Source organism: Colobus angolensis, unplaced genomic scaffold (assembly GCF_000951035.1).
Source record: "Colobus angolensis palliatus isolate OR3802 unplaced genomic scaffold, Cang.pa_1.0 Scaffold372, whole genome shotgun sequence".
Lineage (NCBI taxonomy): Eukaryota > Metazoa > Chordata > Mammalia > Primates > Cercopithecidae > Colobus > Colobus angolensis.
Genome location: NW_012117066.1, coordinates 296,480 through 312,839, shown reverse-complemented (window position 1 = coordinate 312,839; position 16,360 = coordinate 296,480). Strand labels below are relative to the sequence as shown.

At 43.8% G+C, this 16,360-nt stretch overlaps 1 protein-coding gene and 1 long non-coding RNA gene across 2 annotated transcripts in view; both read right to left on the bottom strand.

Annotated features, from left to right (window-relative positions):
- THSD4 (thrombospondin, type I, domain containing 4) overlaps positions 1-16,360 on the bottom strand; it is a 704,860-nt gene that overhangs the window by 485,785 nt on the left and 202,715 nt on the right. The gene's annotated exons all lie outside the window — the stretch shown is intronic.
- On the bottom strand, positions 8,618-12,715 carry LOC105520200. Its single transcript, XR_001003084.1, has 3 exons — positions 11,123-12,715; positions 10,697-10,828; positions 8,618-10,372 (listed from the first exon to the last, which is right to left on the bottom strand). It is a non-coding gene; the product is annotated as an uncharacterized LOC105520200 (long non-coding RNA).

Here is a 16,360-nt window from a genome sequence, read left to right as displayed (position 1 = left end):
GTGAGCCGAGATCACGCCACTGCACTCCAGCTTGGGTGACAGAGTGAGACTTCACCTCCAATTAAAAAAAAAAGAAAAAAATATAATATTTTCTTATAGTAACTTATCAAAATTGATATTACCAGGCAAGTTTCAAGATAAGTTCTTTCAGCCTAAATCAAACAAAAGAAAAAAATCAAGGTATAATTCAACCTCTTTCTCAATAAACTGTAACTGTTATTAAATCTTTAAAAAAGGCTATAATCATATGGCTAAAATGATCTTTTCCAACTCACTCAGAAACACTTCTTAGGATAAACATTCTCAAACCACTGAGAAAAGCTGCAAGACTTTCAGCACATTTGCGTTCAAAGCCCCTCTGGGCAGAAGAATTTCTCCAATAAAAGCCTTCCTATGCCTCATCATCTGTACAGAGCATTGGAACTAATTAACTGAAAAGATGGCTTTAATCTGCTTTAGGAGCTCGTGCCATGTTTTTTTTCTAACTACCTAAGTCCTCATTCTAATAGGAACAATTGATGCCAGTAATGATACCAGCAATAGCATGAAAGCTATGGAGAGCCTCCAGTCGGTACAAACCTGCAGAGATGGAGGGAGGCGGCGAGCCACAGCCAGCAGGTCAGCTGCTTTGGGGAAGAGGTAAGTATGAAAAAATCAAAAAGTAACAAATGACATGCTTCTCCTAAGAAACACTTTTATGAAAAGCAGACTCTCTCCTTCCCTCAAAGCAGTATTTTTAAGATTTTGAAATAGTCTATATATTAAAACTAATTTTACATAGGTAAACATGTGCCATGGTGGTTTGCTGCATCTATCAACCCATGAGCTAGGTATTAAGCCCAGCATGCATTAGCTATTTGTCCTAATGCTCTCCCCTGACCCTCCCTCAACAAGCTCCAGTGTGTGTTATTCCCCAAAAATAAAAATATCAAAAAATAAAATAAAAAAGCACCAGAGCTTAATCCCAGCACTTTGGGAGGCCAAGATGGGCGGATCACGAGGTCAGGAGATTGAGACCATCCTGGCTAACACGGTGAAACCCCGTCTCTACTAAAAAACACAAAAAACTAGCCAGGCAAGGTGGCGGGTGCCTGTAGTCCCAGCTACTTGGGAGGTTGAGACAGGAGAATGGCGTAAACCCAGGAGGCAGAGCTTGCAGTGAGCTGAGATCCCGCCACTGCACTCCAGCCTGGGCGACAGAGAGAGACTCTGTCTCAAAAAAAAAAAAAGTACCAGAGCTCCTTGAAGAAATGGCTGATTTGATAACTGGGGCAGGGAATACCGAAGGTGAACCTGGAGCATCTTGTAGTGCCCGAGAGTAAGGAAGTACTAAACACATGCGCACATACACACATATGTGAGCACATGCACGTACACACACAGAATGACGGGGTTGTGCCAAAGGGATACCAGAGGCCAACTCAATTCAGTGACTAAGGCTTGAACAATTTGAGCAATAAATAAAGTAGAAGTGAACTGTAGCCTAAAGTATAAAATAAATATCCATGAGTCCATACTGATATCAATAAATAAATGATACTGATATAAATAAATACATAGGGAAAAACCCTAATTTTATCATACATCTACTTATTCATTCCAATGAAATATTCATTAAGTGCTGTTATATGCCAGGCACTGTTCCAGCGAGTGAAGATGTAGCAGTGAACAAGACAAAGGAAGTCCCTGCTCTCGCAGAGCTTTCATTCTAGGGGAATAAGTAAACCAACTCCAAAAATTTCAGATACTTGAGTGGTGAGGTATGACAGTGAAGGTCTCTTGCAGGAGGGGACAATCAGAAGGGGGGCCTGAATAATAAGGAGGAAGCCATAGGAAGATCTGGGGGTCAGAACACTCCCAGAAGCACGAAGAGCAAGTGCAAGGGCCCTGTGGGGTGGTGGGGAAATGGGGAGAGGGAGCCAGAGTCGTGCTAGAGTGGAGTGAGAAAAGGCAGAGGAAGTTATGAGGCCAGAGGTAACTGATCATGTATGGCTTGGCAGGTTATACAAGTTTTCTAGGGTTGCCATAATGAAATATCACAGAGCGGGTGGCTTAAATAACAGAAATTTATTTTCTCAGTTCTGGAGGCTGGAAGTCTAAGATCAAGGTGCCTGCAGGAGTGGTTTCCTTCAAGGCCTCTCCTCGGCTCACAGATGGTCGACCCCCTGTGCATATACAGCCCTGGTGTCTCTGCATGTCATAATCTCCTCTTCTTAAAAGGACACTAGTCAGATTAGGTTAAGACCCACCCTGACAGCCTCTTTTTAACTCAATTACCCTCTTTTTTTTCTCTCTTGAGACGGAGTCTTGCTCTGTAACCCAGACTGGAGTGCAGTGGTGTGATCTCGGCTCACTGGAAGCTCCACCTCCCAGGTTCAAGTGATTCTCCTGTCTCAGTCTCCCGAGTAGCTGGGATTACAGGCAGCCTCAATTACCTCTTTAAAGATCTTGTTTCCAAATATAGTTACAATCTGAGGTAAATCTAGGGCTAAACATGAATTTGAGGGGGACACTATTCAGTCCCTATAACAGAGGGCATGAATTTGAGGGGGACACTATTCAGTCCCTATAACAGAGGGCAGGGAAAAAAGAGAACTCTGGATTTTTCTGGAGCACAACAGGAAGGCCACGGAGGGTCTGCAGTAGGACAGTGTCACAAAAGATAACTGCCTATGGTGCTGTGTGGAGAACGGGCTATTGGGAGGGGTTAGTAGGAGCGAAAGCCAGAGGCCAGGTGCGAGGGTGGCTGCAGCTGCCCAGCTGGAGACAATGGGGTACGCACTAGGGTGACAGCATGAAGATGGAAAGAGGAGGACAGATATAGGGCATGGGAAGAAGAAAAGACAGGATCTGCTGATGGACTGAAGAGGGACGAGAGAAAGGCTATTCTTCAGGATGACTCCCGAGCATTTGGCTTGAGCAATGGGTAGATGGTGGTGCCATTTAACGAGGTGAAAACAGATGTTATTATATGATACACATGGATAAAAGGGAAACATGATATCAACACACAATGCTAGGTTTGTCATCTGTAAGTCTAGAAAGAGGACATGTGGAAGTGGAAGGCAAGGCTCAGTGCACAGTTAGAAAGTGAAGCAGCAACTGTACTATGAAACCCCAGGACTCTTCTAATTAGTTCAAAGAATGTCTTGGAAGAGGCTGGATTCTAAAAGCTGTTCAAATGATGCACCCATGCCAGAGAATGTCGGATGTCTTCCAAAACCCATTATCTTCCAAAACAATAGACTTTTTAGCTGAGCTTATGGCTATCCCCTTCTAAGATGACATTTCCAGGCCTTCCTTGAAGGTAGGTGTTGCCAGTGGGGTGCATTTCTGGCCAGTGCATTGTAAGTAGAGGTGGCCTATGGCAACTTCCTGGAAATCTATGTTAACAAACAGCAGGTCTATGGCCTTTGCTCATTGTCCTCCCTTTTTATTCTCTATCCATATGAAATTGAAATACGATGGCTGGAACTTTGACGGCCTCTTGGAATGTTAAAATTAGGACCGAACCCAAGGGATAGAAGAGTTAGAAATTGGAAGGCTCCAGGCCCTGAGGACTCTGTGGTGTACAGCCACCTCTAATCCACTTCTGTCATGTTTAAGTCACTTTATTTTGGGTCTCTGCTACTTAACACTGAATTAAATCTGAGCGGATACAATAAGCTAGGGAATAACGGGCACATGGTGGGGGAGATGTTGAGGCTCAGTAAACAATACCCCAAAACAAAGGCCTCAGAAGTAAAAGGTTTTCTCTGACATTCTCCTGCCCCACTGTCTCTCAGTCTCATTCTCTACCAAGGCTAGACAGAGAAACTGAATCCCTCTTCTCCCAGGTGGGTCACAGAAACCAGAACCTCTTTTCCCCAAAGCCAACCATAAAACCTAAAAATATATCTCTAACTTTCCCAATGCCTTACTGTTAAAAACTGGCCATAAAGAAATTATCTGACCTACCTTGTTTGACAGTCATAAGAACCCCACTCCATTCCAGAGAGGGTCCTACCCACACTCAGAAGGAATGAATGCAAGCTTAGAGAAGCCAAGAAGAATCTAGACAGGCAGGCCCTGCTGAGTTTCCCCTCAGTCTATTAGCATTAGATCATATCATTTTTGTCAACCATGTTTCTACATGGCTGTCCAAACTTTGTTGAACCTAAGCATAAAAATGGATACTTTAAAAATATGGACACTTTTCCCTGTATCTTTGGGTCTTCGTTCTGAAGGCTCCTATGTACACGTTTCCCCAATTAATCTGGCTTTTGTGAGCTGATTTCTCAGTGAACCTTCAGAAGGCAAAGGGGAAGTTTCCTTGGACCCCACAGAGACATTTACATATGTTCCAGGCATCCTTTCAACTTAGTGATAAACTAAGTTGGATTCTAATGGATCTCTCCTAGTCCCATAGCATAAGAGAATCATAAGGTCTGTGTTGATTTTCTAAAATGAAACCACGCTAAAAGATAGAGAGGTAGGTAAAATAATAAAAGCAGAAGTACTTGGATTAGAGGAGGCAGGGTACCAAGGACCACAGTTTGAAAACCACCTAAATGACAGTGATGCTAGCATTATCCAACTGATAGCTTTCTATGGTATGCCAGCTGACATCCTTCCCCAACCTTTTAGGAGTTGTATGAATAACACATATTTGCAGGGTGAAGACAAGCTGTATAGGTGGAGAGCCATCAATGCTGGGTGTCCATCTGGAGCACATATGGAGGTAGGGAGGAAAGCAGCAGAGGTCAGCACTGGGGCTGTTTCAGGCACCCCATATTCTCTGTGTAACGCGGCCTGCATGCCACACCTTCCTTTGTCAAGTATATCTTTTTATTAAGAAAGAAACAGAAAACAAGCCCATACATATATGGTCAACAAGAGTGCCCAAATCATTCAATTGGTGGAAAAATTGTCTCTTCAACAAATTGTGCTTGGACAACTGGATATCCACATGCAAAAGAATGAAGTTGGACCACTTTCTCACACTATTTACAAATATTAACTCAAAATGGGTAAGGGATCTAAAACTATAAATCTCAGAAAGAAACCTAAGGGTAAATTGTTATGACCTCAGTCTAGGTAATGGTTTCTTAAATATGATACCAGATGTATACGCAGCAAAAAAAAAAAAAAAAAAAAAAATGGGTAAATTAGACTTCATCAAAATTTAAAACTTTTGTGCTTAAAAGGACACTATTAAGAAAGTGAAGAGACAATCCCAAATTGGAAGACAGTATCTGCAAAGTATATATCTGGTAAGTATTCAGATACATAAAGAATGCTTACAACTTAATAATAAAAAGACAGGCAACCTAATTTACAGGTGGGTAAAGGATTTGAATAGATATTTTTCCAAAGAGGACATATAAATGGTAAGATGCTCAACATTAGTCATTGAGAATAAAACAGGCCGGGTGTGGTGTCTTATGCCTGTAATCCTGGCACTTTGGGAGACTGAGACAGGCGGATTGCCTGAGCTCAGGAGGTCGAGACCAGTCTAGCCAACATGGTGAACCCCATCTTTACTGAAAATACAAAAATTTAGCTGGGCATGGTGGCATGCATCTGTAATCCCAGCTACTCGGGAGGCTGAGGTGGGAAAATCGCTTGAGCCTGGGAGGCGGAAGTTGCAGTGAGCTGAGATAGTGCCACTGCACTCCAGCCTGGGCGACCAAGTGAGTCTCCAAAAAACAAAAGCACGAGAAACCACTTTACTCCCCACTAGGATGACTAGAGTTAAAAAGATGGACAATAACAAAGGTTGACAAGAATGTGGAAAACTTGGAACCCTCATACGTTGCTGGTGGAAATGAAAATGCTGCAGCTGCTGTGGAAAATAATTTAGCAGTTCTTCAAAAAGGTAACTGTGGAGTTATCCTATGGCCAGGTAATTCCTCTCTCAGGTATATACCCAAGGCCACACAATAACTTGCCCATGAATATTCATAACAGCATTATTCATAATAGCTAAAAAGTGGAAACAACCCATGTCCATAAACAGATGAATGGATAAACAAAATGATATATCCATAACATGGAATATTACTTGGCAATTAAAATGAAGAACTGATCCATACGAACACATGGAAGGCCACTGAACTGCACAACGTAAAATGGCTCTGCTATGTTCTATGAATTTTACCTCGGTAAAAACTAAAGAAAACAAAATAAAAAGCAAGGAAGGAGACAGGGCTCTCCTGATCTTTCAAACCAAGCCCAAATATTGTCTTCCATATTTCAACAAGCACCCTAGCAGGAAAAAGAATCACTGTGAAGAACCTGTTATTTGACTTGAATTCAATCATTCTAAGAAAAGTTGCAACTAAAAAGGACACGTTAAGCCTGAGTAGGCTGGAAATGGTTAAGAAAAAGCTAACTCAGCAGGACTGTGATGCTCAAACCTTGCATATTCCAGAAAAAGGCCTGCCTCAAGGACTGACCCTTGGAGGCTCCTGGGAGGTAATCTCTGGGTCCTTGGAACACTGTCCTGATAAGAGTGTTTTTGTATGTCTGAGAACATAGACCACCCAGTATTCAGGGTGAATGACTGTTTTTGCTGGGGGGGTAGAGGAGGTTGGGTTGGGAGAAACTAGAGGTCAGTCACACAGGTGCTGCATGACTCTCTGGCCCCAATAAAAACCCTGGACACTAAGGCTCTGGCATGCTTCCCTGGAGGGCAGAATTTCACATGTATCATCATACATCATTGCTGGGAGAATTAAGCACATCCCTGTGCAACTCCACTGGGAGGGGATCCCTAGAATCCTGTGCCTAGTTTCTCCTGGACTTGGCTCCATACACCTTCTCCCTTTGCTAATTTTTATTTGTATCCTTTAACTGTAATAAACCATAAGTGTGAGTATGAAAGCATTTTTTGTTTGTTTTTGAGACGCAGTCTTGCTCTGTTGCCCAAGCTGAAGAGTGCAGTGGCGTGATCTCTGCTCACTGCAACCTCTGCCTCCCAGGTTCAAGCAATTCTCTGCCTCAGCCTCCCGAGTTGCTGGGATTACAAGCTCCCACCACAATACCCAGCTAATTTTTGTATTCTTAGTAGAGACTGGGTTTCACCATGTTGACCAGGCTGGTCTTGAACTCCTGGCCTCGTGATCTACCTGCCTCAGTCTCCCAAAGTGCTGGGATTACAGGCATGAGCCACCTTGCCTGGCCTGAATGCATTTTTGCATACTGTGCTTCCTTTTAGCAAATCATCAAGCCCAAGGGCCCTTGACACACTTAGGTCTTAAAAATTCATTATGCTGGCACATCCAATGAACTTAACATACACATCAATCACACAGATGTAGAAACTGGGTAAAATACCAAGCTACATGTGGGAAGATGGTGACACAGAGGCCACACAGCCACCATCATAACTAGGGCTAGATGACAGCCTAACTTTCCATCACGGAGGACCTGCGCATATTTACTCAGCCAGCCTTAACAAGTGGCTAGTGAGGAGGTGTTCAGCAACCAACAGGCCAGAAAAGTAGGGGTGTCAGTCAAGAAGAGCAACTTTCACAGGCCGGAGCTCCAAAGAATCCCCAAGAACGAGACAGGCAAATTTGTCTCAATGCCTGAAAGGAAAGTATTTTCCCCAAGAGTATGGCTTGACAGAGGACTGCAGAGCAAGACCTGGCGAGAAGATAAGGGAGAAAATTCTGGGAGAGTGCCTGAATATTCTCCTAGACTGGAACATGATGCCAATTTTAAAATTTGAGAAATTTATGCTTGTACTTCAAACTGGTATTTTTTTTTTTTTTTAGACACAGTCTCGCTCTGTTACCCAGGCTGGAGTGCAGTGGCGCAATCTCGGCTCACTGCAAGCTCCCTCTCCCGGGTTCACGTCATTCTCCTGCCTCAGCCTCCTGAGTAGCTGGCACTATAGGCGTCTACCACCATGCCCAGCTAATTTTTTTTTGCATTTTTAGTAGAGACGGGGTTTCACTGTGTTAGCCAGGATGGTCTCGATCTCCTGACCTTGTGATCCACTTGCCTCAGCCTCCCAGAGGGCTGGGATTACAGGCGTAAAGCCCGGCCTCAAACTGGTACTTCTAAAGAATGCTCTGTGAAGGAGAAGTGCAACAAGGATATTAATACGTGTTTCATATATACAGGGGTCTATGTTTGGGAAACAGTAGGTTAAGCAATTTTATGTTTTGGGGTTGTTTTTAACTGCAGGACTTCTCAGAACCTTTAAAATGATAATTTGCACTATGCATTGTCAAGATGGTAAGATTACATGCAGCACTCATGACTTTATTTGGCCACAGAATTCTCTTTCAAGCAGGATTTCAGAGATGTATGGCTCTAACAGACACCAGGGTTGAGAAAACTGCTTATCTAGTGGATTAGACATCTATACTTCATAAAACACAAAGGCTTCCTTTCTGAACCCTGTTTTCATTTGTGCTGCTTTGTTTACCTTAATTTCTCAGTAAAGATAACTGAGAAGCAAGAAGTGTACTGGAATGAGCACAGGCTTTGAAGAAAGATAAATCTGGGTGTGACCTCTGTTATTATGAGGATGAAAATGAGATAAAATAGTTTAGCAAGATACTGGCCATAAGAAAAGGCATCAAAAAATATATAATTCCATTCCTCTTTTTTTTTTTTTGGCGGCAGAGTCTTGCTCTTATCACCCAGGCTGGAGTGCAGTGGCACAATCTTGGCTCACTGCAACTTCCACCTCCTGGGTTCAAGTGATTCTCCTGCCTCAGCCTCCCGAGTGGCTGGGATTACAGGCGCCTGCCACCATGCCTGGCTAATTTTTGCATTTTTAGTAGAGAAGAGGTTTCGCCATGTTCATCAGGCTGGTCTCAAACTCCTGACCTCGTGATCTGCCCACCTCGGCCTCCCAAAGTGCTGGGATTACAAACATGAACCACTGTGCCTGCCCCGTCTCTCATCTTAATGCTTTCAAGCTCCTATATAATCGTTTGAGGGAAAACGTTATCTTCACACTTCCTCCAGTATTAAAGGGAAAATGTGCACTCTGGTCAGCCACATACGATGGTCCCAGAAAATCTGGAAGGCTGGAGATTCCAGTGAGTGGGAACTTGAGGACAATAGATTTGGAGTGGGCTACAAGGGGAGGCCTCTCCCAGCAGGGCAGGCCCCTTGGTTAGTGACACACGTGAGGCTCATTCCACTATTAAGAGCAAACAGCTTTCCCTCTACTCATCCATTTCTCCTGGACTGCATCAGTCCCCATCCGGAATACCCTTTCTAGGAAGGGTGACAAGAGCTACCACATCTTAGTGCATCTTAGGTGGTGGGCAGTTTACGATAACAATCTCATTCATCCTCCCAGCAACTTGGAGTTAAGGAATAAAGAAAATGGACTCAGAAAGGTAGAATACCTTTGAAGGTCGTAACTATTAAGTGGCAGAGTCAGGATAGGAACTTGTATGTGTCTGACTCCAACCCCATGTTAACCACTGCCCTGAACTCACTATGAACTCCATCCTCCCTCCAATGGGCCCCCTCTGCTTTCCAGCCCTGCAGCCAACTCCCAGGGGTGATCTTGGGAAGACAGCTCACCCACATCAAGAACCTGGGGCTTGATGATAACTGAATACGCCTTCATCTTTCCACCATTCCATCCTTACAGAGCAAATTGCAGGGGGTCCTCTAAGACTCCAGTCTGTCCTCTGGGGACTGGTGCCGTCTTGGATTGAAATTGGTATTCTGATGTGTTGGGTAAGAAGATTAATAGAGAAAAACGTCTGTTCCATGTTGGTACACGATTAGCCAAGTGATTTCCATTTTCCTATCACCCATCAGCTCCGGGTCATGGGGAAACATCTACCTCGTTAGGGTTTTTCCCAGAATCCTCATCAGAAAACGTACCCACTTTTTGCCAGGGAAAGAGGTGAAAAGAATATGGGTTGGACTGGTGTGATTCACGGAAAAGAGGTGTTATAAACAAGCCTTGTGTGTTTATTGCCTGAGCAAGAACAAAAAATAGGCTTTATTGGAAAGATGTATTTGAGAGCATCTGGATCCATTTAGTAAGCATATTTATTTCATAACAATATGAGCTCATGATGCCAGGATGATTAATGAGCTTTTATATTCGACCACTCTTTTTGCCTAAATCTGCAAGTCTGATAGGGAGTATAATTATCTAAGATGTGGCAAATATGCATTTTGGTTACTTTTTGTTGGAGGGAATTTCTTACGTGGAATTTATTTTACCATAGATGAGGTTGGAGAACATTGGAAACTCCTTTAGGCATCTTCAAAATCAGCAGCATCTGAATTCTCTGAAAATAATTTCGAGGTTCTTAGGTAATGTTCTTGTGTTTCCCCTGGGGGAAATACTGACCAAATCTTCCGACTGGGGAAGAAGAAGAAAGGAGGAAAAGAATTTGGGCTAAAATCTTTTTTTTTTTTTGGAGACAGAGTCTAGCTCTGTCGCCCAGGCTGGAGTGCAGTGGCGCGATCTCGGCTCACTGCAAGCTCCGCCTCCCGGGTTTACGCCATTCTCCTGCCTCAGCCTCCCGAGTAGCTGGGACTACAGGCGCCCGCCATCTCGCCCGGCTAGTTTTTTGTATTTTTTAGTAGAGACGGGGTTTCACCGGGTTAGTCAGGATGGTCTCGATCTCCTGACCTCGTGATCCGCCCGTCTCGGCCTCCCAAAGTGCTGGGATTACAGGCTTGAGTCACCGCGCCCGGCCCTTGAGCCACCGCGCCCGGCCTAAAATTTTAATAAGACTGAAAAATTTGCTACCAAACGTATTTTTAAGTAGGCAGGATAATATCATATATTATGACTACATTGGAATAGAGATGCTATTCTCTCCATGGCAAACTTCAGAATAAATTACATCTCTCTTTTTTTTTTTTTTGAGACGGAGTTTCGCTCTGTCGCCCAGGCTGGAGTGCAGTGGCCGGATCTCAGCTCACTGCAAGCTCCGCCTCCTGGGTTTACGCCATTCTCCTGCCTCAGCCTCCCGAGTAGCTGGGACTACAGGCGCCCGCCACCTCGCCCGGCTAGTTTTTTGTATTTTTTAGTAGAGACGGGGTTTCACCGGGTTAGTCAGGATGGTCTCGATCTCCTGACCTCGTGATCCGCCCGTCTCGGCCTCCCAAAGTGCTGGGATTACAGGCTTGAGTAAATTACATCTCTCTTAAACTCCAAGCAGAAGCCTTTAGGGCTTAGAGAAACTAGACAGTTTGGACAGTGTCACGGCACTGTCCGACCTCTGAAAGGAGCACAAGACTCCTTCTTTCTCCTTCATTCCTTACCTGGTAAGGAGCAGCACAGATAGTCCTGACCAAAGGCCCAGCTGGTCACAGCCAGATGGGGCAGAGCTTGTGCCATGTTTCACACAGAAGAGAGAGTTCCTGCCCTTTGCATGCTGCAGCCCTTTCAATTTGCCTCCCAGAACAAGTTCACCTCCTGGTGGTATCAGGGATGAGATGTCCACCACTGCTAGAGGCATCTTACCCATAAAAAGGCCAGGAATGAACAGCTCCAGCCAGTTCTGCCCAGTGGCTCTTAGTGCTCTATCTTGGAGACACGTCCTTCTCGACTTCTTGCCCTCTGATCCTGAAGGTCACAGCCAGAGTGAACCAGGGATAAGCAACCAAAGAGGCCTGCTTTGGACTAGGCAAAGAGGTCCTTGTGACCCAAAGTGGAGCAGCCCAAGGTTCCTAGTGTGAGGAACTCCTGGGAGGGGTCTGGAGACACCAGGGCCAGCCAGTGTTAAAGGGTCTATATTCACCTGGTGGTGTTCCCAAGGTAACCATGCCAGAGTCACTACAATAGGCTATGACTAATCCAGCGCACCAGGAAATTATCCTCCCAAGGACCCAAGATGCCAGCATTAAGGCCCAGTTTATAAGAGTTACCACCTAGAGAGAGTACTGAATGCAAGACTTCTGTGAATGGTATCAATAGTAAGCTGAGAACACTGGAAAAGGAAGATTCTGGAAGAGACAACACATTCAAGACCCAAATATCAACTTCTGTCAGGCCCACAGCCCTGGCTTTTCCTCCAAAAACAAAAAGAAACAAGCAGGAATCTCATCTTCAGTGTACTGCTTTCTCCATAGAACTGGCTTGTCTGAGTTCCACATAACACATTATTCTTTGCAACTTTAGAGGCCATTTGTCATTTGCCTCCCCATTCCCTCTTTAGCCAAAGCAGACAACACTGTCTGCCAGAGATCTGTGAAAAACTTAGCTCATGCTGACTGCCCTCTTCCTGCCCAGGCAGCTCTTTAATCTGAGTGTATGTGGGCCCTACCTGAAGTGTTAGCCACTGTCCTGGCTGAAGCAGGGAAATGTACGGTACCCAGAGCTAGTGATGCCTGTGTGTCTGTGCACAGTCATTCTGTGCTGGCTGCCAGAACCACTTGGAGAGTTTGTGTAAACAGTTTCCAGTGTTTCACCTTGAGAAGCTTATTCATCAGCATGGCGAGGAGCTATGTGATGCAAACAACTCATAAATGCAGACCTCATATCAGAGGTGGGCAGGCCTGAGGCTGCATTCAGCCTTCTCCACATGCAGGCTGCCATTTCTAGGGACCAAACCAAGAATTTGCAAGGAAGTGTGTGGATGACTACAAGACCCTCCTGGGCCCTCTTCATAATGTTGAGTGGCAGGGGGTTGTAGGGTTAAATGAGGAGCCAGGAGGTGCAGCATCTTGGGGGCCGTGGTGTTGGAAGAAGGGGGAAGGTGTGTACCATTCAGTTGTTCAGCTGATAATCTATCAGCTGAAGCGGGGTGACAGATCATGACATGCCACTGCACCACCAACCAAGCAGACTTCCTGCTGGCCCCAGGAAGGGAAGCTCCCACTGGGCTAAGCATGGGCAGGAGTGTGTGTGGAGACATAACCAAAAATCTGCATTGCCTGCTTCCCCTGCTCACTACCCCCAGCACCACATCCCAACCATCACCCCCACTCCACAAAACCATTCCGCTTGGAAAAATCCAAGTAAGTGGATGTGAGGAGGTTCTTTTGCAGGTGATGTGGCCACATCTCATACACTAAGGCAGAAATGGGGCCTGCTCTGAGCAGCAGCCCAGAGCCTCCCTGTGGAATGGGACCTGCTACTCTGCTGTGTCCCGGACTCAGCCATTTCTAGCTGTGTGTTCTGGCTCAGTGCGTGCGTCAGCCCCTTTGGTTCTGGTGATCCCCTGGCCTTCCCTGGTGGGCTTATCAGACCTGGTCTTCTCTATTTGGGTCTCAGCCTTGCTCTGCCTACCCCAATCCTTTGCCACCTCTGGTGTGCTCTTCAACCTGGGATGAGAAACTCTGTCTAGCCCCAAGCCCATGGAATCTGATCAAACAAGGATGGAAAACCCTGCCAGGGAAAGGGTTTTCCCTTTCCAATGACACTTGGCAGCTCAACTCTTACATGTGGAATGCGTTTCTGGATTTGAGCATGCTACTTCAAATCTCAGTCTCTGGAAATAGATCCCAAAATAAACCAACCCTAAGCTTGCTCCCACAGGCAGACCCTCTAGTCTGACCAAGAAATCAGAAGGCCCTGAAATTGCTGTGGTAGACCAGTGTGGGCATCAGCCAGTGGAGTTCAGCCCCCCAGAAACCCACCACACTAAAGGGCTCAAAAGGCATCCCATCTTTCTAACATGATGCACTGCAAAGATTGAGTGATGCTTCCTCTCCTCCCTACAAGTTCCACTGGCTAGAAAAGAGGATATCTCCCTTGCAGGTATCCAGGCAGGATGTAAGTACAACTAAGCACACACTCAACTTCGAAACTCTGCATTGTAACTCCAATCACATTACCAGAGGGGGTCTCTAGGTAGCCCAGAGAAAATTCTTTTTAAAAGATAATAAATTATTTCTCAAAAGAAAACACAGCATCAATTTAATGCTCATCTGGAGAAAGGACAGCCCAGAACAGCTAGGAGAATCTCGGAAAAGGCAGAGTACTAAAGGGGAACTAGGTCTTGCAGATATTAACACATATTACAAAAGAGTTATAATGGAATCATATTAATGGAATGTAATAGGCAGTTTTAAAATACATCTTATAATACAGAGCTATTCTCACAAGTGTTTTCTAACACTTATTGATCACTTGCTAACTGACAGTCATTGTTCTAAATTATTTACATACATTCAATCATTTATCCTAAGAGGTAGGTACTATTTTATCATCCCCATTTTACAGATAAGGAAACTGAGGTCTAGAGAAGTTAGGCAACTTGCTCAAAGTCAAAGTCATAGAAATACTAAGTCAAACCCAGGTTGTCTAAAACCAGAGTCAATGTTTATATCCACTACACTCAGCTGCCTCCCTTATAAAATCAACAGGAATGTTCATTGATAGGATATGTTTCATATAAGTTATTGTCAGGACACTCAAAACAGCATTTCACAGGCCTAAAATGGTGGTTATTAAATGAAGAAGCAATTTGGAAAACTGCTTATGATGTAATGTGAAATGAAAAGAAAGCAGAATAAGGGATGGACAGAAATTTCCGAGTCAAGTCATGAAAATAATATCAATGGGACAAACTGGAAGAAAATATAAATGTATGCAAGCATGCATAATGATTGGCCTAGTGTAGAGCAACAGTCCCACCCCATACCAATTAAACCACTGTCTGGAATTGGGCGCCAGGCTCCAGGAGTTTTTAAAGATTCCCAGGAAATTGAGAGGACCAGGGAAAAGCAACCATGATGTACTGTCATGTTTGGGAACCTCCGGTCTAAAATTCTGAGAAGGTAAAGGAGCCTAAATAGAACAAGACTTTTTTCCTCCCCAGTAAATGAGAGTAAATAAAAGGTCTATAGAAATCTAAAGAAAAATCGTAATTTGCAAAAAAAAATTCACAAAAAGAGAAATGTAGTCAGAAAATGCAAAGTTGCTCAAAAAAATTAAGATCTCATTTTTTACCCAATAGAATAGCAAAGATGGAAAGAATGATTATCCCCAAAACACAAAGGTATATGTTCAAAGACAGTCACTAGCACATTGTTTTAAATAGCAACATGCTAATAAAATAATTATTAATAAAATATATTATGATCCATCCATTAAATGAGATACTTGGAGCCGTGAAAAATCATGGACTAGGTCTTTATTGGCCTAAAAGCTGTTTACAATATATTGTTAAATGCAGAAAGACAGATTAAACAACATTTTATATATATAGGTTTTGTTAAAAAACTAAATAATGTATAGAACAAAATATTAATGGAAGTTATTTCTGAGTGGTGAAATTGGAGCTGATTTTTTTCTCTTGCTTTCAGTCCCTATTTCTGCTGAACAACAAACAACAACAGAAAAACCCTCCAACCTTTAATGAAAGAAAAATTTAGGCAATTAGAAAATAATTATCCTAGGGCAGAGAAATTTCCCTTGCCCTGCAGCAAAGGCCCAGATTATTTTAAATAAAACAGGACCTGTCCAGACAACACCTACTTTAGCAAATTCTTGTGTCCTAAAAGAAAATTATCTAATTAAACCCGTATTCCTTTGGACAATGGTAAAATCTCAGCAAAAAGATTCCCCTGGCTGTGATTTCAGAAGCTGGGAGTTGGTTCCTCAGGAAGATGTTTATCAAAGGTACTTTGATGCTTTATTGGAACTTGCCAGCACAATGCATTTATTTTATTATCTTGCTTGTCATTTCTTAATTTGGAACTTAATCAAGTTCTCGTATAATGTTCTCCTGCCAGACATTACACTGAGAGTTTAAACTAGACAATGTAATCAAAAAAGAACACATTATACACTCTAGAGTTTTACTGTAGTTTTTACTCTTATAGGATAGCATCTTCATGGATAATTTTGGGTGGGATTCATAAGAGTTTAAAAAGCTGAACCCTGCCTAGAATATGTGCTGAGGAATTTAGTGAGAAAAGTGATGCGAAACTTCTATAAATGCAGCATCTGATCCAAAAACATCAAACAAGCAAATCCCTCACAATCAGCAATCAAATCATCTCAAGTTCCCGGCTGTCCCTATGTGGCTTTGAAAGCCCCCGAACGTTAGGAAAACCTAACCAGAGAGAGAAAATACTACTTTCCAGAACTCCTTCCAAGGAGGGCTCTGTAGATGGTTGTAAGTCCTCTGATAAGGGGGCCTGTGGCCATGACAACCACAGAGGTATGCCTGAGTGACAGGAGAGGGTCACCAAAATGCTTTCTGCTTTCTAAGGTGGGTTCCCCTTAAGCACATTATTTTCTTGTTTCTTGGTGAAGGGGTGTGGTTGTTAAACTGTTCTCTTTTTTGGCTGGGCGCGGTGGCTCAAGCCTGTAATCCCAGCACTTTGGGAGGCCAAGACGGGTGGATCACAAGGTCAGGAGATCGAGACCATCCTGGCTAACATGGTGAAACCCCGTCTCTACTAAAAAAAATACAAAAAACTA